Source organism: Phyllobates terribilis, unplaced genomic scaffold (genome assembly GCF_046119375.1).
Source record: "Phyllobates terribilis strain yellow unplaced genomic scaffold, ASM4611937v1 Scaffold_40__1_contigs__length_11209783, whole genome shotgun sequence".
In the NCBI taxonomy this organism is placed as follows: Eukaryota; Metazoa; Chordata; class Amphibia; order Anura; family Dendrobatidae; genus Phyllobates; species Phyllobates terribilis.
Genome location: NW_027362800.1, coordinates 6,612,160 through 6,626,808, shown reverse-complemented (window position 1 = coordinate 6,626,808; position 14,649 = coordinate 6,612,160). Strand labels below are relative to the sequence as shown.

Below are 14,649 nucleotides of genomic sequence, written 5' to 3'. Positions count from 1 at the left end.
TTTCTTTTTTGGTTTGCTACAATGCCTTTTCTGAAACGTTGTCTCCCTCTGCTGGAACACTGACTTCTTTCATTTAATGCCTGCAGACTATAAAAGAGAAACCAACCCAAAAAGTTTGGTTGATTAGTCTGTGGCATTCTTTTAAACTGTTGCTTATGGCGGTCTCTGTGAGCTTCTCAGTGACATTCAGCCATCCAGGTATCCCGCCTGCAGTAGACGGAATGTGGCAATGGAACGCTGGCTGCGCGTGTCATAATAGGCTCTGAGCCTTTATATACCTGCGCACAGCAGCAGCCACCTTCAGTCTGCTGCTGGACAGCCAGCAGCAGCAGCAGCAGGAGAGGTAATTAATCAGCAACCCTCCTGCTAAGGGTAGACAGCTGCTCGTTCCACCCCCCCCCCCCGCCTTAATTGGTTCTCCTCCCTTCCAACGGTGTTGAGGCGGGTGGGAACAGCCGGGGGTTGAGGGTACTGTGCTAAAAGAGGTGGAGTTATGCAGATCTAAAACGCGTGGATTGCAGCAGCAGCAAGCCGAAAAGTGCAGGCATGTGAGGGATCTAGAGGTTGACAGCATGTCTTCTTAACGGGAGTCCAGGTGGCCATCTCCACAAATGAACTTTTCAGAATCCTTGGGTGGCACCGTAGTCGGAAAGCAATTCTGGTTATCGCTTCTCGGCCTTTTGGCTAAGATCAAGTGTAGTATCTGTTCTTATCAGTTTAATATCTGATACGTCCCCTATCTGGGGACCATATATTAAATGGATTTTTAGAACAGGGAGATGGAAAAAGAGCTTGCTCTGTCCACTCCACGCATTGACCTGGTATTGCAGTATCTCCAGGACCGGTGCACCCCTTCTTTAATGCAGTTTCTAAAATCAGAAAGAATTGAATTCAATGCTTTTTGTTCATTTTGCTTGTTTGTCGGATTTTGGGATGGACTCTTTGGCTTTGCTTTTCTTCTCCTCATTGGATTTTTCATGTTAAAAGTTGCAGAAGCCAGATGACAAGCTCATTTTGGTTCAACTTCAGCAACTGTGCATTGCATTGCCATGTAATGTAATGTAATGCAATGCTATCTATCTAGCTCTCCCTCTATACTTCCTTTTGGATAAACAGACATATTAGGCAAGCATTTTGGAGCTTTCACCTAAATAACTACAGGTGGTGAGATAAGCTGCACAATATAATTGACCTTTCAGTATATTGTTGCACACACACCATCTATTTAGCAAATGCCCTTGTTATCAACAGCAGCCTTTTAAACTCACCTGAGCTAACAGGTATGTGAGCTGGTTACTCTGCTGCGCTTAAAATTTCTTTTTTGGTTTGCTACAATGCCTTTTCTGAAACGTTGTCTCCCTCTGCTGGAACACTGACTTCTTTCATTTAATGCCTGCAGACTATAAAAGAGAAACCAACCCAAAAAGTTTGGTTGATTAGTCTGTGGCATTCTTTTAAACTGTTGCTTATGGCGGTCTCTGTGAGCTTCTCAGTGACATTCAGCCATCCAGGTATCCCGCCTGCAGTAGACGGAATGTGGCAATGGAACGCTGGCTGCGCGTGTCATAATAGGCTCTGAGCCTTTATATACCTGCGCACAGCAGCAGCCACCTTCAGTCTGCTGCTGGACAGCCAGCAGCAGCAGCAGCAGGAGAGGTAATTAATCAGCAACCCTCCTGCTAAGGGTAGACAGCTGCTCGTTCCACCCCCCCCCCCGCCTTAATTGGTTCTCCTCCCTTCCAACGGTGTTGAGGCGGGTGGGAACAGCCGGGGGTTGAGGGTACTGTGCTAAAAGAGGTGGAGTTATGCAGATCTAAAACGCGTGGATTGCAGCAGCAGCAAGCCGAAAAGTGCAGGCATGTGAGGGATCTAGAGGTTGACAGCATGTCTTCTTAACGGGAGTCCAGGTGGCCATCTCCACAAATGGACTTTTCAGAATCCTTGGGTGGCACCGTAGTCGGAAACCAATTCTGGTTATCGCTTCTCGGCCTTTTGGCTAAGATCAAGTGTAGTATCTGTTCTTATCAGTTTAATATCTGATACGTCCCCTATCTGGGGACCATATATTAAATGGATTTTTAGAACAGGGAGATGGAAAAAGAGCTTGCTCTGTCCACTCCACGCATTGACCTGGTATTGCAGTATCTCCAGGATCGGTGCACCCCTTCTTTAATGCAGTTTCTAAAATCAGAAAGAATTGAATTCAATGCTTTTTGTTCATTTTGCTTGTTTGTCGGATTTTGGGATGGACTCTTTGGCTTTGCTTTTCTTCTCCTCATTGGATTTTTCATGTTAAAAGTTGCAGAAGCCAGATGACAAGCTCATTTTGGTTCAACTTCAGCAACTGTGCATTGCATTGCCATGTAATGTAATGTAATGCAATGCTATCTATCTAGCTCTCCCTCTATACTTCCTTTTGGATAAACAGACATATTAGGCAAGCATTTTGGAGCTTTCACCTAAATAACTACAGGTGGTGAGATAAGCTGCACAATATAATTGACCTTTCAGTATATTGTTGCACACACACCATCTATTTAGCAAATGCCCTTGTTATCAACAGCAGCCTTTTAAACTCACCTGAGCTAACAGGTATGTGAGCTGGTTACTCTGCTGCGCTTAAAATTTCTTTTTTGGTTTGCTACAATGCCTTTTCTGAAATGTTGTCTCCCTCTGCTGGAACACTGACTTGTTTCATTTAATGCCTGCAGACTATAAAAGAGAAACCAACCCAAAAAGTTTGGTTGATTAGTCTGTGGCATTCTTTTAAACTGTTGCTTATGGCGGTCTCTGTGAGCTTCTCAGTGACATTCAGCCATCCAGGTATCCCGCCTGCAGTAGACGGAATGTGGCAATGGAACGCTGGCTGCGCGTGTCATAATAGGCTCTGAGCCTTTATATACCTGCGCACAGCAGCAGCCACCTTCAGTCTGCTGCTGGACAGCCAGCAGCAGCAGCAGCAGGAGAGGTAATTAATCAGCAACCCTCCTGCTAAGGGTAGACAGCTGCTCGTTCCACCCCCCCCGCATTAATTGGTTCTCTTCCCTTCCAACGGTGTTGAGGCGGGTGGGAACAGCCGGGGGTTGAGGGTACTGTGCTAAAAGAGGTGGAGTTATGCAGATCTAAAACGCGTGGATTGCAGCAGCAGCAAGCCGAAAAGTGCAGGCATGTGAGGGATCTAGAGGTTGACAGCATGTCTTCTTAACGGGAGTCCAGGTGGCCATCTCCACAAATGGACTTTTCAGAATCCTTGGGTGGCACCGTAGTCGGAAACCAATTCTGGTTATCGCTTCTCTGCCTTTTGGCTAAGATCAAGTGTAGTATCTGTTCTTATCAGTTTAATATCTGATACGTCCCCTATCTGGGGACCATATATTAAATGGATTTTTAGAACAGGGAGATGGAAAAAGAGCTTGCTCTGTCCACTCCACGCATTGACCTGGTATTGCAGTATCTCCAGGACCTGTGCACCCCTTCTTTAATGCAGTTTCTAAAATCAGAAAGAATTGAATTCAATGCTTTTTGTTCATTTTGCTTGTTTGTCGGATTTTGGGATGGACTCTTTGGCTTTGCTTTTCTTCTCCTCATTGGATTTTTCATGTTAAAAGTTGCAGAAGCCAGATGACAAGCTCATTTTGGTTCAACTTCAGCAACTGTGCATTGCATTGCCATGTAATGTAATGTAATGCAATGCTATCTATCTAGCTCTCCCTCTATACTTCCTTTTGGATAAACAGACATATTAGGCAAGCATTTTGGAGCTTTCACCTAAATAACTACAGGTGGTGAGATAAGCTGCACAATATAATTGACCTTTCAGTATATTGTTGCACACACACCATCTATTTAGCAAATGCCCTTGTTATCAACAGCAGCCTTTTAAACTCACCTGAGCTAACAGGTATGTGAGCTGGTTACTCTGCTGCGCTTAAAATTTCTTTTTTGGTTTGCTACAATGCCTTTTCTGAAACGTTGTCTCCCTCTGCTGGAACACTGACTTCTTTCATTTAATGCCTGCAGACTATAAAAGAGAAACCAACCCAAAAAGTTTGGTTGATTAGTCTGTGGCATTCTTTTAAACTGTTGCTTATGGCGGTCTCTGTGAGCTTCTCAGTGACATTCAGCCATCCAGGTATCCCGCCTGCAGTAGACGGAATGTGGCAATGGAACGCTGGCTGCGCGTGTCATAATAGGCTCTGAGCCTTTATATACCTGCGCACAGCAGCAGCCACCTTCAGTCTGCTGCTGGACAGCCAGCAGCAGCAGCAGCAGGAGAGGTAATTAATCAGCAACCCTCCTGCTAAGGGTAGACAGCTGCTCGTTCCACCCCCCCCCCCGCCTTAATTGGTTCTCCTCCCTTCCAACGGTGTTGAGGCGGGTGGGAACAGCCGGGGGTTGAGGGTACTGTGCTAAAAGAGGTGGAGTTATGCAGATCTAAAACGCGTGGATTGCAGCAGCAGCAAGCCGAAAAGTGCAGGCATGTGAGGGATCTAGAGGTTGACAGCATGTCTTCTTAACGGGAGTCCAGGTGGCCATCTCCACAAATGGACTTTTCAGAATCCTTGGGTGGCACCGTAGTCGGAAACCAATTCTGGTTATCGCTTCTCAGCCTTTTGGCTAAGATCAAGTGTAGTATCTGTTCTTATCAGTTTAATATCTGATACGTCCCCTATCTGGGGACCATATATTAAATGGATTTTTAGAACAGGGAGATGGAAAAAGAGCTTGCTCTGTCCACTCCACGCATTGACCTGGTATTGCAGTATCTCCAGGACCGGTGCACCCCTTCTTTAATGCAGTTTCTAAAATCAGAAAGAATTGAATTCAATGCTTTTTGTTCATTTTGCTTGTTTGTCGGATTTTGGGATGGACTCTTTGGCTTTGCTTTTCTTCTCCTCATTGGATTTTTCATGTTAAAAGTTGCAGAAGCCAGATGACAAGCTCATTTTGGTTCAACTTCAGCAACTGTGCATTGCATTGCCATGTAATGTAATGTAATGCAATGCTATCTATCTAGCTCTCCCTCTATACTTCCTTTTGGATAAACAGACATATTAGGCAAGCATTTTGGAGCTTTCACCTAAATAACTACAGGTGGTGAGATAAGCTGCACAATATAATTGACCTTTCAGTATATTGTTGCACACACACCATCTATTTAGCAAATGCCCTTGTTATCAACAGCAGCCTTTTAAACTCACCTGAGCTAACAGGTATGTGAGCTGGTTACTCTGCTGCGCTTAAAATTTCTTTTTTGGTTTGCTACAATGCCTTTTCTGAAACGTTGTCTCCCTCTGCTGGAACACTGACTTCTTTCATTTAATGCCTGCAGACTATAAAAGAGAAACCAACCCAAAAAGTTTGGTTGATTAGTCTGTGGCATTCTTTTAAACTGTTGCTTATGGCGGTCTCTGTGAGCTTCTCAGTGACATTCAGCCATCCAGGTATCCCGCCTGCAGTAGACGGAATGTGGCAATGGAACGCTGGCTGCGCGTGTCATAATAGGCTCTGAGCCTTTATATACCTGCGCACAGCAGCAGCCACCTTCAGTCTGCTGCTGGACAGCCAGCAGCAGCAGCAGCAGGAGAGGTAATTAATCAGCAACCCTCCTGCTAAGGGTAGACAGCTGCTCGTTCCACCCCCCCCCCCCCCGCCTTAATTGGTTCTCCTCCCTTCCAACGGTGTTGAGGCGGGTGGGAACAGCCGGGGGTTGAGGGTACTGTGCTAAAAGAGGTGGAGTTATGCAGATCTAAAACGCGTGGATTGCAGCAGCAGCAAGCCGAAAAGTGCAGGCATGTGAGGGATCTAGAGGTTGACAGCATGTCTTCTTAACGGGAGTCCAGGTGGCCATCTCCACAAATGGACTTTTCAGAATCCTTGGGTGGCACCGTAGTCGGAAACCAATTCTGGTTATCGCTTCTCGGCCTTTTGGCTAAGATCAAGTGTAGTATCTGTTCTTATCAGTTTAATATCTGATACGTCCCCTATCTGGGGACCATATATTAAATGGATTTTTAGAACAGGGAGATGGAAAAAGAGCTTGCTCTGTCCACTCCACGCATTGACCTGGTATTGCAGTATCTCCAGGACCGGTGCACCCCTTCTTTAATGCAGTTTCTAAAATCAGAAAGAATTGAATTCAATGCTTTTTGTTCATTTTGCTTGTTTGTCGGATTTTGGGATGGACTCTTTGGCTTTGCTTTTCTTCTCCTCATTGGATTTTTCATGTTAAAAGTTGCAGAAGCCAGATGACAAGCTCATTTTGGTTCAACTTCAGCAACTGTGCATTGCATTGCCATGTAATGTAATGTAATGCAATGCTATCTATCTAGCTCTCCCTCTATACTTCCTTTTGGATAAACAGACATATTAGGCAAGCATTTTGGAGCTTTCACCTAAATAACTACAGGTGGTGAGATAAGCTGCACAATATAATTGACCTTTCAGTATATTGTTGCACACACACCATCTATTTAGCAAATGCCCTTGTTATCAACAGCAGCCTTTTAAACTCACCTGAGCTAACAGGTATGTGAGCTGGTTACTCTGCTGCGCTTAAAATTTCTTTTTTGGTTTGCTACAATGCCTTTTCTGAAACGTTGTCTCCCTCTGCTGGAACACTGACTTCTTTCATTTAATGCCTGCAGACTATAAAAGAGAAACCAACCCAAAAAGTTTGGTTGATTAGTCTGTGGCATTCTTTTAAACTGTTGCTTATGGCGGTCTCTGTGAGCTTCTCAGTGACATTCAGCCATCCAGGTATCCCGCCTGCAGTAGACGGAATGTGACAATGGAACGCTGGCTGCGCGTGTCATAATAGGCTCTGAGCCTTTATATACCTGCGCACAGCAGCAGCCACCTTCAGTCTGCTGCTGGACAGCCAGCAGCAGCAGCAGCAGGAGAGGTAATTAATCAGCAACCCTCCTGCTAAGGGTAGACAGCTGCTCGTTCCACCCCCCCCCGCCTTAATTGGTTCTCCTCCCTTCCAACGGTGTTGAGGCGGGTGGGAACAGCCGGGGGTTGAGGGTACTGTGCTAAAAGAGGTGGAGTTATGCAGATCTAAAACGCTTGGATTGCAGCAGCAGCAAGCCGAAAAGTGCAGGCATGTGAGGGATCTAGAGGTTGACAGCATGTCTTCTTAACGGGAGTCCAGGTGGCCATCTCCACAAATGGACTTTTCAGAATCCTTGGGTGGCACCGTAGTCGGAAACCAATTCTGGTTATCGCTTCTCGGCCTTTTGGCTAAGATCAAGTGTAGTATCTGTTCTTATCAGTTTAATATCTGATACGTCCCCTATCTGGGGACCATATATTAAATGGATTTTTAGAACAGGGAGATGGAAAAAGAGCTTGCTCTGTCCACTCCACGCATTGACCTGGTATTGCAGTATCTCCAGGACCGGTGCACCCCTTCTTTAATGCAGTTTCTAAAATCAGAAAGAATTGAATTCAATGCTTTTTGTTCATTTTGCTTGTTTGTCGGATTTTGGGATGGACTCTTTGGCTTTGCTTTTCTTCTCCTCATTGGATTTTTCATGTTAAAAGTTGCAGAAGCCAGATGACAAGCTCATTTTGGTTCAACTTCAGCAACTGTGCATTGCATTGCCATGTAATGTAATGTAATGCAATGCTATCTATCTAGCTCTCCCTCTATACTTCCTTTTGGATAAACAGACATATTAGGCAAGCATTTTGGAGCTTTCACCTAAATAACTACAGGTGGTGAGATAAGCTGCACAATATAATTGACCTTTCAGTATATTGTTGCACACACACCATCTATTTAGCAAATGCCCTTGTTATCAACAGCAGCCTTTTAAACTCACCTGAGCTAACAGGTATGTGAGCTGGTTACTCTGCTGCGCTTAAAATTTCTTTTTTGGTTTGCTACAATGCCTTTTCTGAAACGTTGTCTCCCTCTGCTGGAACACTGACTTCTTTCATTTAATGCCTGCAGACTATAAAAGAGAAACCAACCCAAAAAGTTTGGTTGATTAGTCTGTGGCATTCTTTTAAACTGTTGCTTATGGCGGTCTCTGTGAGCTTCTCAGTGACATTCAGCCATCCAGGTATCCCGCCTGCAGTAGACGGAATGTGGCAATGGAACGCTGGCTGCGCGTGTCATAATAGGCTCTGAGCCTTTATATACCTGCGCACAGCAGCAGCCACCTTCAGTCTGCTGCTGGACAGCCAGCAGCAGCAGCAGCAGGAGAGGTAATTAATCAGCAACCCTCCTGCTAAGGGTAGACTGCTGCTCGTTCCACCCCCCCCCCCCGCCTTAATTGGTTCTCCTCCCTTCCAACGGTGTTGAGGCGGGTGGGAACAGCCGGGGGTTGAGGGTACTGTGCTAAAAGAGGTGGAGTTATGCAGATCTAAAACGTGTGGATTGCAGCAGCAGCAAGCCGAAAAGTGCAGGCATGTGAGGGATCTAGAGGTTGACAGCATGTCTTCTTAACGGGAGTCCAGGTGGCCATCTCCACAAATGGACTTTTCAGAATCCTTGGGTGGCACCGTAGTCGGAAACCAATTCTGGTTATCGCTTCTCGGCCTTTTGGCTAAGATCAAGTGTAGTATCTGTTCTTATCAGTTTAATATCTGATACGTCCCCTATCTGGGGACCATATATTAAATGGATTTTTAGAACAGGGAGATGGAAAAAGAGCTTGCTCTGTCCACTCCACGCATTGACCTGGTATTGCAGTATCTCCAGGACCGGTGCACCCCTTCTTTAATGCAGTTTCTAAAATCAGAAAGAATTGAATTCAATGCTTTTTGTTCATTTTGCTTGTTTGTCGGATTTTGGGATGGACTCTTTGGCTTTGCTTTTCTTCTCCTCATTGGATTTTTCATGTTAAAAGTTGCAGAAGCCAGATGACAAGCTCATTTTGGTTCAACTTCAGTAACTGTGCATTGCATTGCCATGTAATGTAATGTAATGCAATGCTATCTATCTAGCTCTCCCTCTATACTTCCTTTTGGATAAACAGACATATTAGGCAAGCATTTTGGAGCTTTCACCTAAATAACTACAGGTGGTGAGATAAGCTGCACAATATAATTGACCTTTCAGTATATTGTTGCACACACACCATCTATTTAGCAAATTCCCTTGTTATCAACAGCAACCTTTTAAACTCACCTGAGCTAACAGGTATGTGAGCTGGTTACTCTGCTGCGCTTAAAATTTCTTTTTTGGTTTGCTACAATGCCTTTTCTGAAACGTTGTCTCCCTCTGCTGGAACACTGACTTCTTTCATTTAATGCCTGCAGACTATAAAAGAGAAACCAACCCAAAAAGTTTGGTTGATTAGTCTGTGGCATTCTTTTAAACTGTTGCTTATGGCGGTCTCTGTGAGCTTCTCAGTGACATTCAGCCATCCAGGTATCCCGCCTGCAGTAGACGGAATGTGGCAATGGAACGCTGGCTGCGCGTGTCATAATAGGCTCTGAGCCTTTATATACCTGCGCACAGCAGCAGCCACCTTCAGTCTGCTGCTGGACAGCCAGCAGCAGCAGCAGCAGGAGAGGTAATTAATCAGCAACCCTCCTGCTAAGGGTAGACAGCTGCTCGTTCCACCACCCCCCCCCGCCTTAATTGGTTCTCCTCCCTTCCAACGGTGTTGAGGCGGGTGGGAACAGCCGGGGGTTGACGGTACTGTGCTAAAAGAGGTGGAGTTATGCAGATCTAAAACGCGTGGATTGCAGCAGCAGCAAGCCGAAAAGTGCAGGCATGTGAGGGATCTAGAGGTTGACAGCATGTCTTCTTAACGGGAGTCCAGGAGGCCATCTCCACAAATGGACTTTTCAGAATCCTTGGGTGGCACCGTAGTCGGAAACCAATTCTGGTTATCGCTTCTCGGCCTTTTGGCTAAGATCAAGTGTAGTATCTGTTCTTATCAGTTTAATATCTGATACGTCCCCTATCTGGGGACCATATATTAAATGGATTTTTAGAACAGGGAGATGGAAAAAGAGCTTGCTCTGTCCACTCCACGCATTGACCTGGTATTGCAGTATCTCCAGGACCGGTGCACCCCTTCTTTAATGCAGTTTCTAAAATCAGAAAGAATTGAATTCAATGCTTTTTGTTCATTTTGCTTGTTTGTCGGATTTTGGGATGGACTCTTTGGCTTTGCTTTTCTTCTCCTCATTGGATTTTTCATGTTAAAAGTTGCAGAAGCCAGATGACAAGCTCATTTTGGTTCAACTTCAGCAACTGTGCATTGCATTGCCATGTAATGTAATGTAATGCAATCCTATCTATCTAGCTCTCCCTCTATACTTCCTTTTGGATAAACAGACATATTAGGCAAGCATTTTGGAGCTTTCACCTAAATAACTACAGGTGGTGAGATAAGCTGCACAATATAATTGACCTTTCAGTATATTGTTGCACACACACCATCTATTTAGCAAATGCCCTTGTTATCAACAGCAGCCTTTTAAACTCACCTGAGCTAACAGGTATGTGAGCTGGTTACTCTGCTGCGCTTAAAATTTCTTTTTTGGTTTGCTACAATGCCTTTTCTGAAACGTTGTCTCCCTCTGCTGGAACACTGACTTCTTTCATTTAATGCCTGCAGACTATAAAAGAGAAACCAACCCAAAAAGTTTGGTTGATTAGTCTGTGGCATTCTTTTAAACTGTTGCTTATGGCGGTCTCTGTGAGCTTCTCAGTGACATTCAGCCATCCAGGTATCCCGCCTGCAGTAGACGGAATGTGGCAATGGAACGCTGGCTGCGCGTGTCATAATAGGCTCTGAGCCTTTATATACCTGCGCACAGCAGCAGCCACCTTCAGTCTGCTGCTGGACAGCCAGCAGCAGCAGCAGGAGAGGTAATTAATCAGCAACCCTCCTGCTAAGGGTAGACAGCTGCTCGTTCCACCCCCCCCGCCTTAATTGGTTCTCCTCCCTTCCAACGGTGTTGAGGCGGGTGGGAACAGCCGGGGGTTGAGGGTACTGTGCTAAAAGAGGTGGAGTTATGCAGATCTAAAACGCGTGGATTGCAGCAGCAGCAAGCCGAAAAGTGCAGGCATGTGAGGGATCTAGAGGTTGACAGCATGTCTTCTTAACGGGAGTCCAGGTGGCCATCTCCACAAATGGACTTTTCAGAATCCTTGGGTGGCACCGTAGTCGGAAACCAATTCTGGTTATTGCTTCTCGGCCTTTTGGCTAAGATCAAGTGTAGTATCTGTTCTTATCAGTTTAATATCTGATACGTCCCCTATCTGGGGACCATATATTAAATGGATTTTTAGAACAGGGAGATGGAAAAAGAGCTTGCTCTGTCCACTCCACGCATTGACCTGGTATTGCAGTATCTCCAGGACCGGTGCACCCCTTCTTTAATGCAGTTTCTAAAATCAGAAAGAATTGAATTCAATGCTTTTTGTTCATTTTGCTTGTTTGTCGGATTTTGGGATGGACTCTTTGGCTTTGCTTTTCTTCTCCTCATTGGATTTTTCATGTTAAAAGTTGCAGAAGCCAGATGACAAGCTCATTTTGGTTCAACTTCAGCAACTGTGCATTGCATTGCCATGTAATGTAATGTAATGCAATGCTATCTATCTAGCTCTCCCTCTATACTTCCTTTTGGATAAACAGACATATTAGGCAAGCATTTTGGAGCTTTCACCTAAATAACTACAGGTGGTGAGATAAGCTGCACAATATAATTGACCTTTCAGTATATTGTTGCACACACACCATCTATTTAGCAAATGCCCTTGTTATCAACAGCAGCCTTTTAAACTCACCTGAGCTAACAGGTATGTGAGCTGGTTACTCTGCTGCGCTTAAAATTTCTTTTTTGGTTTGCTACAATGCCTTTTCTGAAACGTTGTCTCCCTCTGCTGGAACACTGACTTCTTTCATTTAATGCCTGCAGACTATAAAAGAGAAACCAACCCAAAAAGTTTGGTTGATTAGTCTGTGGCATTCTTTTAAACTGTTGCTTATGGCGGTCTCTGTGAGCTTCTCAGTGACATTCAGCCATCCAGGTATCCCGCCTGCAGTAGACGGAATGTGGCAATGGAACGCTGGCTGCGCGTGTCATAATAGGCTCTGAGCCTTTATATACCTGCGCACAGCAGCAGCCACCTTCAGTCTGCTGCTGGACAGCCAGCAGCAGCAGCAGCAGGAGAGGTAATTAATCAGCAACCCTCCTGCTAAGGGTAGACAGCTGCTCGTTCCACCCCCCCCCCGCCTTAATTGGTTCTCCTCCCTTCCAACGGTGTTGAGGCGGGTGGGAACAGCCGGGGGTTGAGGGTACTGTGCTAAAAGAGGTGGAGTTATGCAGATCTAAAACGCGTGGATTGCAGCAGCAGCAAGCCGAAAAGTGCAGGCATGTGAGGGATCTAGAGGTTGACAGCATGTCTTCTTAACGGGAGTCCAGGAGGCCATCTCCACAAATGGACTATTCAGAATCCTTGGGTGGCACCGTAGTCGGAAACCAATTCTGGTTATCGCTTCTCGGCCTTTTGGCTAAGATCAAGTGTAGTATCTGTTCTTATCAGTTTAATATCTGATACGTCCCCTATCTGGGGACCATATATTAAATGGATTTTTAGAACAGGGAGATGGAAAAAGAGCTTGCTCTGTCCACTCCACGCATTGACCTGGTATTGCAGTATCTCCAGGACCGGTGCACCCCTTCTTTAATGCAGTTTCTAAAATCAGAAAGAATTGAATTCAATGCTTTTTGTTCATTTTGCTTGTTTGTCGGATTTTGGGATGGACTCTTTGGCTTTGCTTTTCTTCTCCTCATTGGATTTTTCATGTTAAAAGTTGCAGAAGCCAGATGACAAGCTCATTTTGGTTCAACTTCAGCAACTGTGCATTGCATTGCCATGTAATGTAATGTAATGCAATGCTATCTATCTAGCTCTCCCTCTATACTTCCTTTTGGATAAACAGACATATTAGGCAAGCATTTTGGAGCTTTCACCTAAATAACTACAGGTGGTGAGATAAGCTGCACAATATAATTGACCTTTCAGTATATTGTTGCACACACACCATCTATTTAGCAAATGCCCTTGTTATCAACAGCAGCCTTTTAAACTCACCTGAGCTAACAGGTATGTGAGCTGGTTACTCTGCTGCGCTTAAAATTTCTTTTTTGGTTTGCTACAATGCCTTTTCTGAAACGTTGTCTCCCTCTGCTGGAACACTGACTTCTTTCATTTAATGCCTGCAGACTATAAAAGAGAAACCAACCCAAAAAGTTTGGTTGATTAGTCTGTGGCATTCTTTTAAACTGTTGCTTATGGCGGTCTCTGTGAGCTTCTCAGTGACATTCAGCCATCCAGGTATCCCGCCTGCAGTAGACGGAATGTGGCAATGGAACGCTGGCTGCGCGTGTCATAATAGGCTCTGAGCCTTTATATACCTGCGCACAGCAGCAGCCACCTTCAGTCTGCTGCTGGACAGCCAGTAGCAGCAGCAGCAGGAGAGGTAATTAATCAGCAACCCTCCTGCTAAGGGTAGACAGCTGCTCGTTCCACCCCACCCCCGCCTTAATTGGTTCTCCTCCCTTCCAACGGTGTTGAGGCGGGTGGGAACAGCCGGGGGTTGAGGGTACTGTGCTAAAAGAGGTGGAGTTATGCAGATCTAAAACGCGTGGATTGCAGCAGCAGCAAGCCGAAAAGTGCAGGCATGTGAGGGATCTAGAGGTTGACAGCATGTCTTCTTAACGGGAGTCCAGGTGGCCATCTCCACAAATGGACTTTTCAGAATCCTTGGGTGGCACCGTAGTCGGAAACCAATTCTGGTTATCGCTTCTCGGCCTTTTGGCTAAGATCAAGTGTAGTATCTGTTCTTATCAGTTTAATATCTGATACGTCCCCTATCTGGGGACCATATATTAAATGGATTTTTAGAACAGGGAGATGGAAAAAGAGCTTGCTCTGTCCACTCCACGCATTGACCTGGTATTGCAGTATCTCCAGGACCGGTGCACCCCTTCTTTAATGCAGTTTCTAAAATCAGAAAGAATTGAATTCAATGCTTTTTGTTCATTTTGCTTGTTTGTCGGATTTTGGGATGGACTCTTTGGCTTTGCTTTTCTTCTCCTCATTGGATTTTTCATGTTAAAAGTTGCAGAAGCCAGATGACAAGCTCATTTTGGTTCAACTTCAGCAACTGCGCATTGCATTGCCATGTAATGTAATGTAATGCAATGCTATCTATCTAGCTCTCCCTCTATACTTCCTTTTGGATAAACAGACATATTAGGCAAGCATTTTGGAGCTTTCACCTAAATAACTACAGGTGGTGAGATAAGCTGCACAATATAATTGACCTTTCAGTATATTGTTGCACACACACCATCTATTTAGCAAATGCCCTTGTTATCAACAGCAGCCTTTTAAACTCACCTGAGCTAACAGGTATGTGAGCTGGTTACTCTGCTGCGCTTAAAATTTCTTTTTTGGTTTGCTACAATGCCTTTTCTGAAACGTTGTCTCCCTCTGCTGGAACACTGACTTCTTTCATTTAATGCCTGCAGAGTATAAAAGAGAAACCAACCCAAAAAGTTTGGTTGATTAGTCTGTGGCATTCTTTTAAACTGTTGCTTATGGCGGTCTCTGTGAGCTTCTCAGTGACATTCAGCCATCCAGGTATCCCGCCTGCAGTAGACGGAATG

The 14,649-nt window shown here is 45.0% G+C and overlaps 11 non-coding genes across 11 annotated transcripts; all 11 read left to right on the top strand.

The window, feature by feature from the left end:
* Positions 1 to 664: 664 nt before the first annotated feature.
* LOC141188698 (U2 spliceosomal RNA) lies at positions 665 to 855 on the top strand. The gene has a single exon (XR_012262782.1). It is a non-coding gene; the product is annotated as a U2 spliceosomal RNA (small nuclear RNA).
* A 1,121-nt stretch (positions 856 to 1,976) lies between these two features.
* On the top strand, positions 1,977 to 2,167 carry LOC141189295 (U2 spliceosomal RNA). Its single transcript, XR_012263360.1, has one exon. It is a non-coding gene; the product is annotated as a U2 spliceosomal RNA (small nuclear RNA).
* Positions 2,168 to 3,285: 1,118 nt separating this feature from the next.
* LOC141184712 (U2 spliceosomal RNA) lies at positions 3,286 to 3,476 on the top strand. Its single transcript, XR_012259441.1, has one exon. It is a non-coding gene; the product is annotated as a U2 spliceosomal RNA (small nuclear RNA).
* Positions 3,477 to 4,597: 1,121 nt separating this feature from the next.
* Positions 4,598 to 4,788, top strand: LOC141184175 (U2 spliceosomal RNA). Its single transcript, XR_012258955.1, has one exon. It is a non-coding gene; the product is annotated as a U2 spliceosomal RNA (small nuclear RNA).
* A 1,124-nt stretch (positions 4,789 to 5,912) lies between these two features.
* Positions 5,913 to 6,103, top strand: LOC141188697 (U2 spliceosomal RNA). Its single transcript, XR_012262781.1, has one exon. It is a non-coding gene; the product is annotated as a U2 spliceosomal RNA (small nuclear RNA).
* Positions 6,104 to 7,222: 1,119 nt separating this feature from the next.
* LOC141188696 (U2 spliceosomal RNA) lies at positions 7,223 to 7,413 on the top strand. Its single transcript, XR_012262780.1, has one exon. It is a non-coding gene; the product is annotated as a U2 spliceosomal RNA (small nuclear RNA).
* A 1,122-nt stretch (positions 7,414 to 8,535) lies between these two features.
* Positions 8,536 to 8,726, top strand: LOC141188695 (U2 spliceosomal RNA). The gene has a single exon (XR_012262779.1). It is a non-coding gene; the product is annotated as a U2 spliceosomal RNA (small nuclear RNA).
* Positions 8,727 to 9,848: 1,122 nt separating this feature from the next.
* On the top strand, positions 9,849 to 10,039 carry LOC141188694 (U2 spliceosomal RNA). Its single transcript, XR_012262778.1, has one exon. It is a non-coding gene; the product is annotated as a U2 spliceosomal RNA (small nuclear RNA).
* Positions 10,040 to 11,154: 1,115 nt separating this feature from the next.
* On the top strand, positions 11,155 to 11,345 carry LOC141191332 (U2 spliceosomal RNA). Its single transcript, XR_012265329.1, has one exon. It is a non-coding gene; the product is annotated as a U2 spliceosomal RNA (small nuclear RNA).
* Positions 11,346 to 12,465: 1,120 nt separating this feature from the next.
* On the top strand, positions 12,466 to 12,656 carry LOC141188693 (U2 spliceosomal RNA). The gene has a single exon (XR_012262777.1). It is a non-coding gene; the product is annotated as a U2 spliceosomal RNA (small nuclear RNA).
* A 1,120-nt stretch (positions 12,657 to 13,776) lies between these two features.
* LOC141188692 (U2 spliceosomal RNA) lies at positions 13,777 to 13,967 on the top strand. Its single transcript, XR_012262776.1, has one exon. It is a non-coding gene; the product is annotated as a U2 spliceosomal RNA (small nuclear RNA).
* Positions 13,968 to 14,649: the final 682 nt, after the last annotated feature.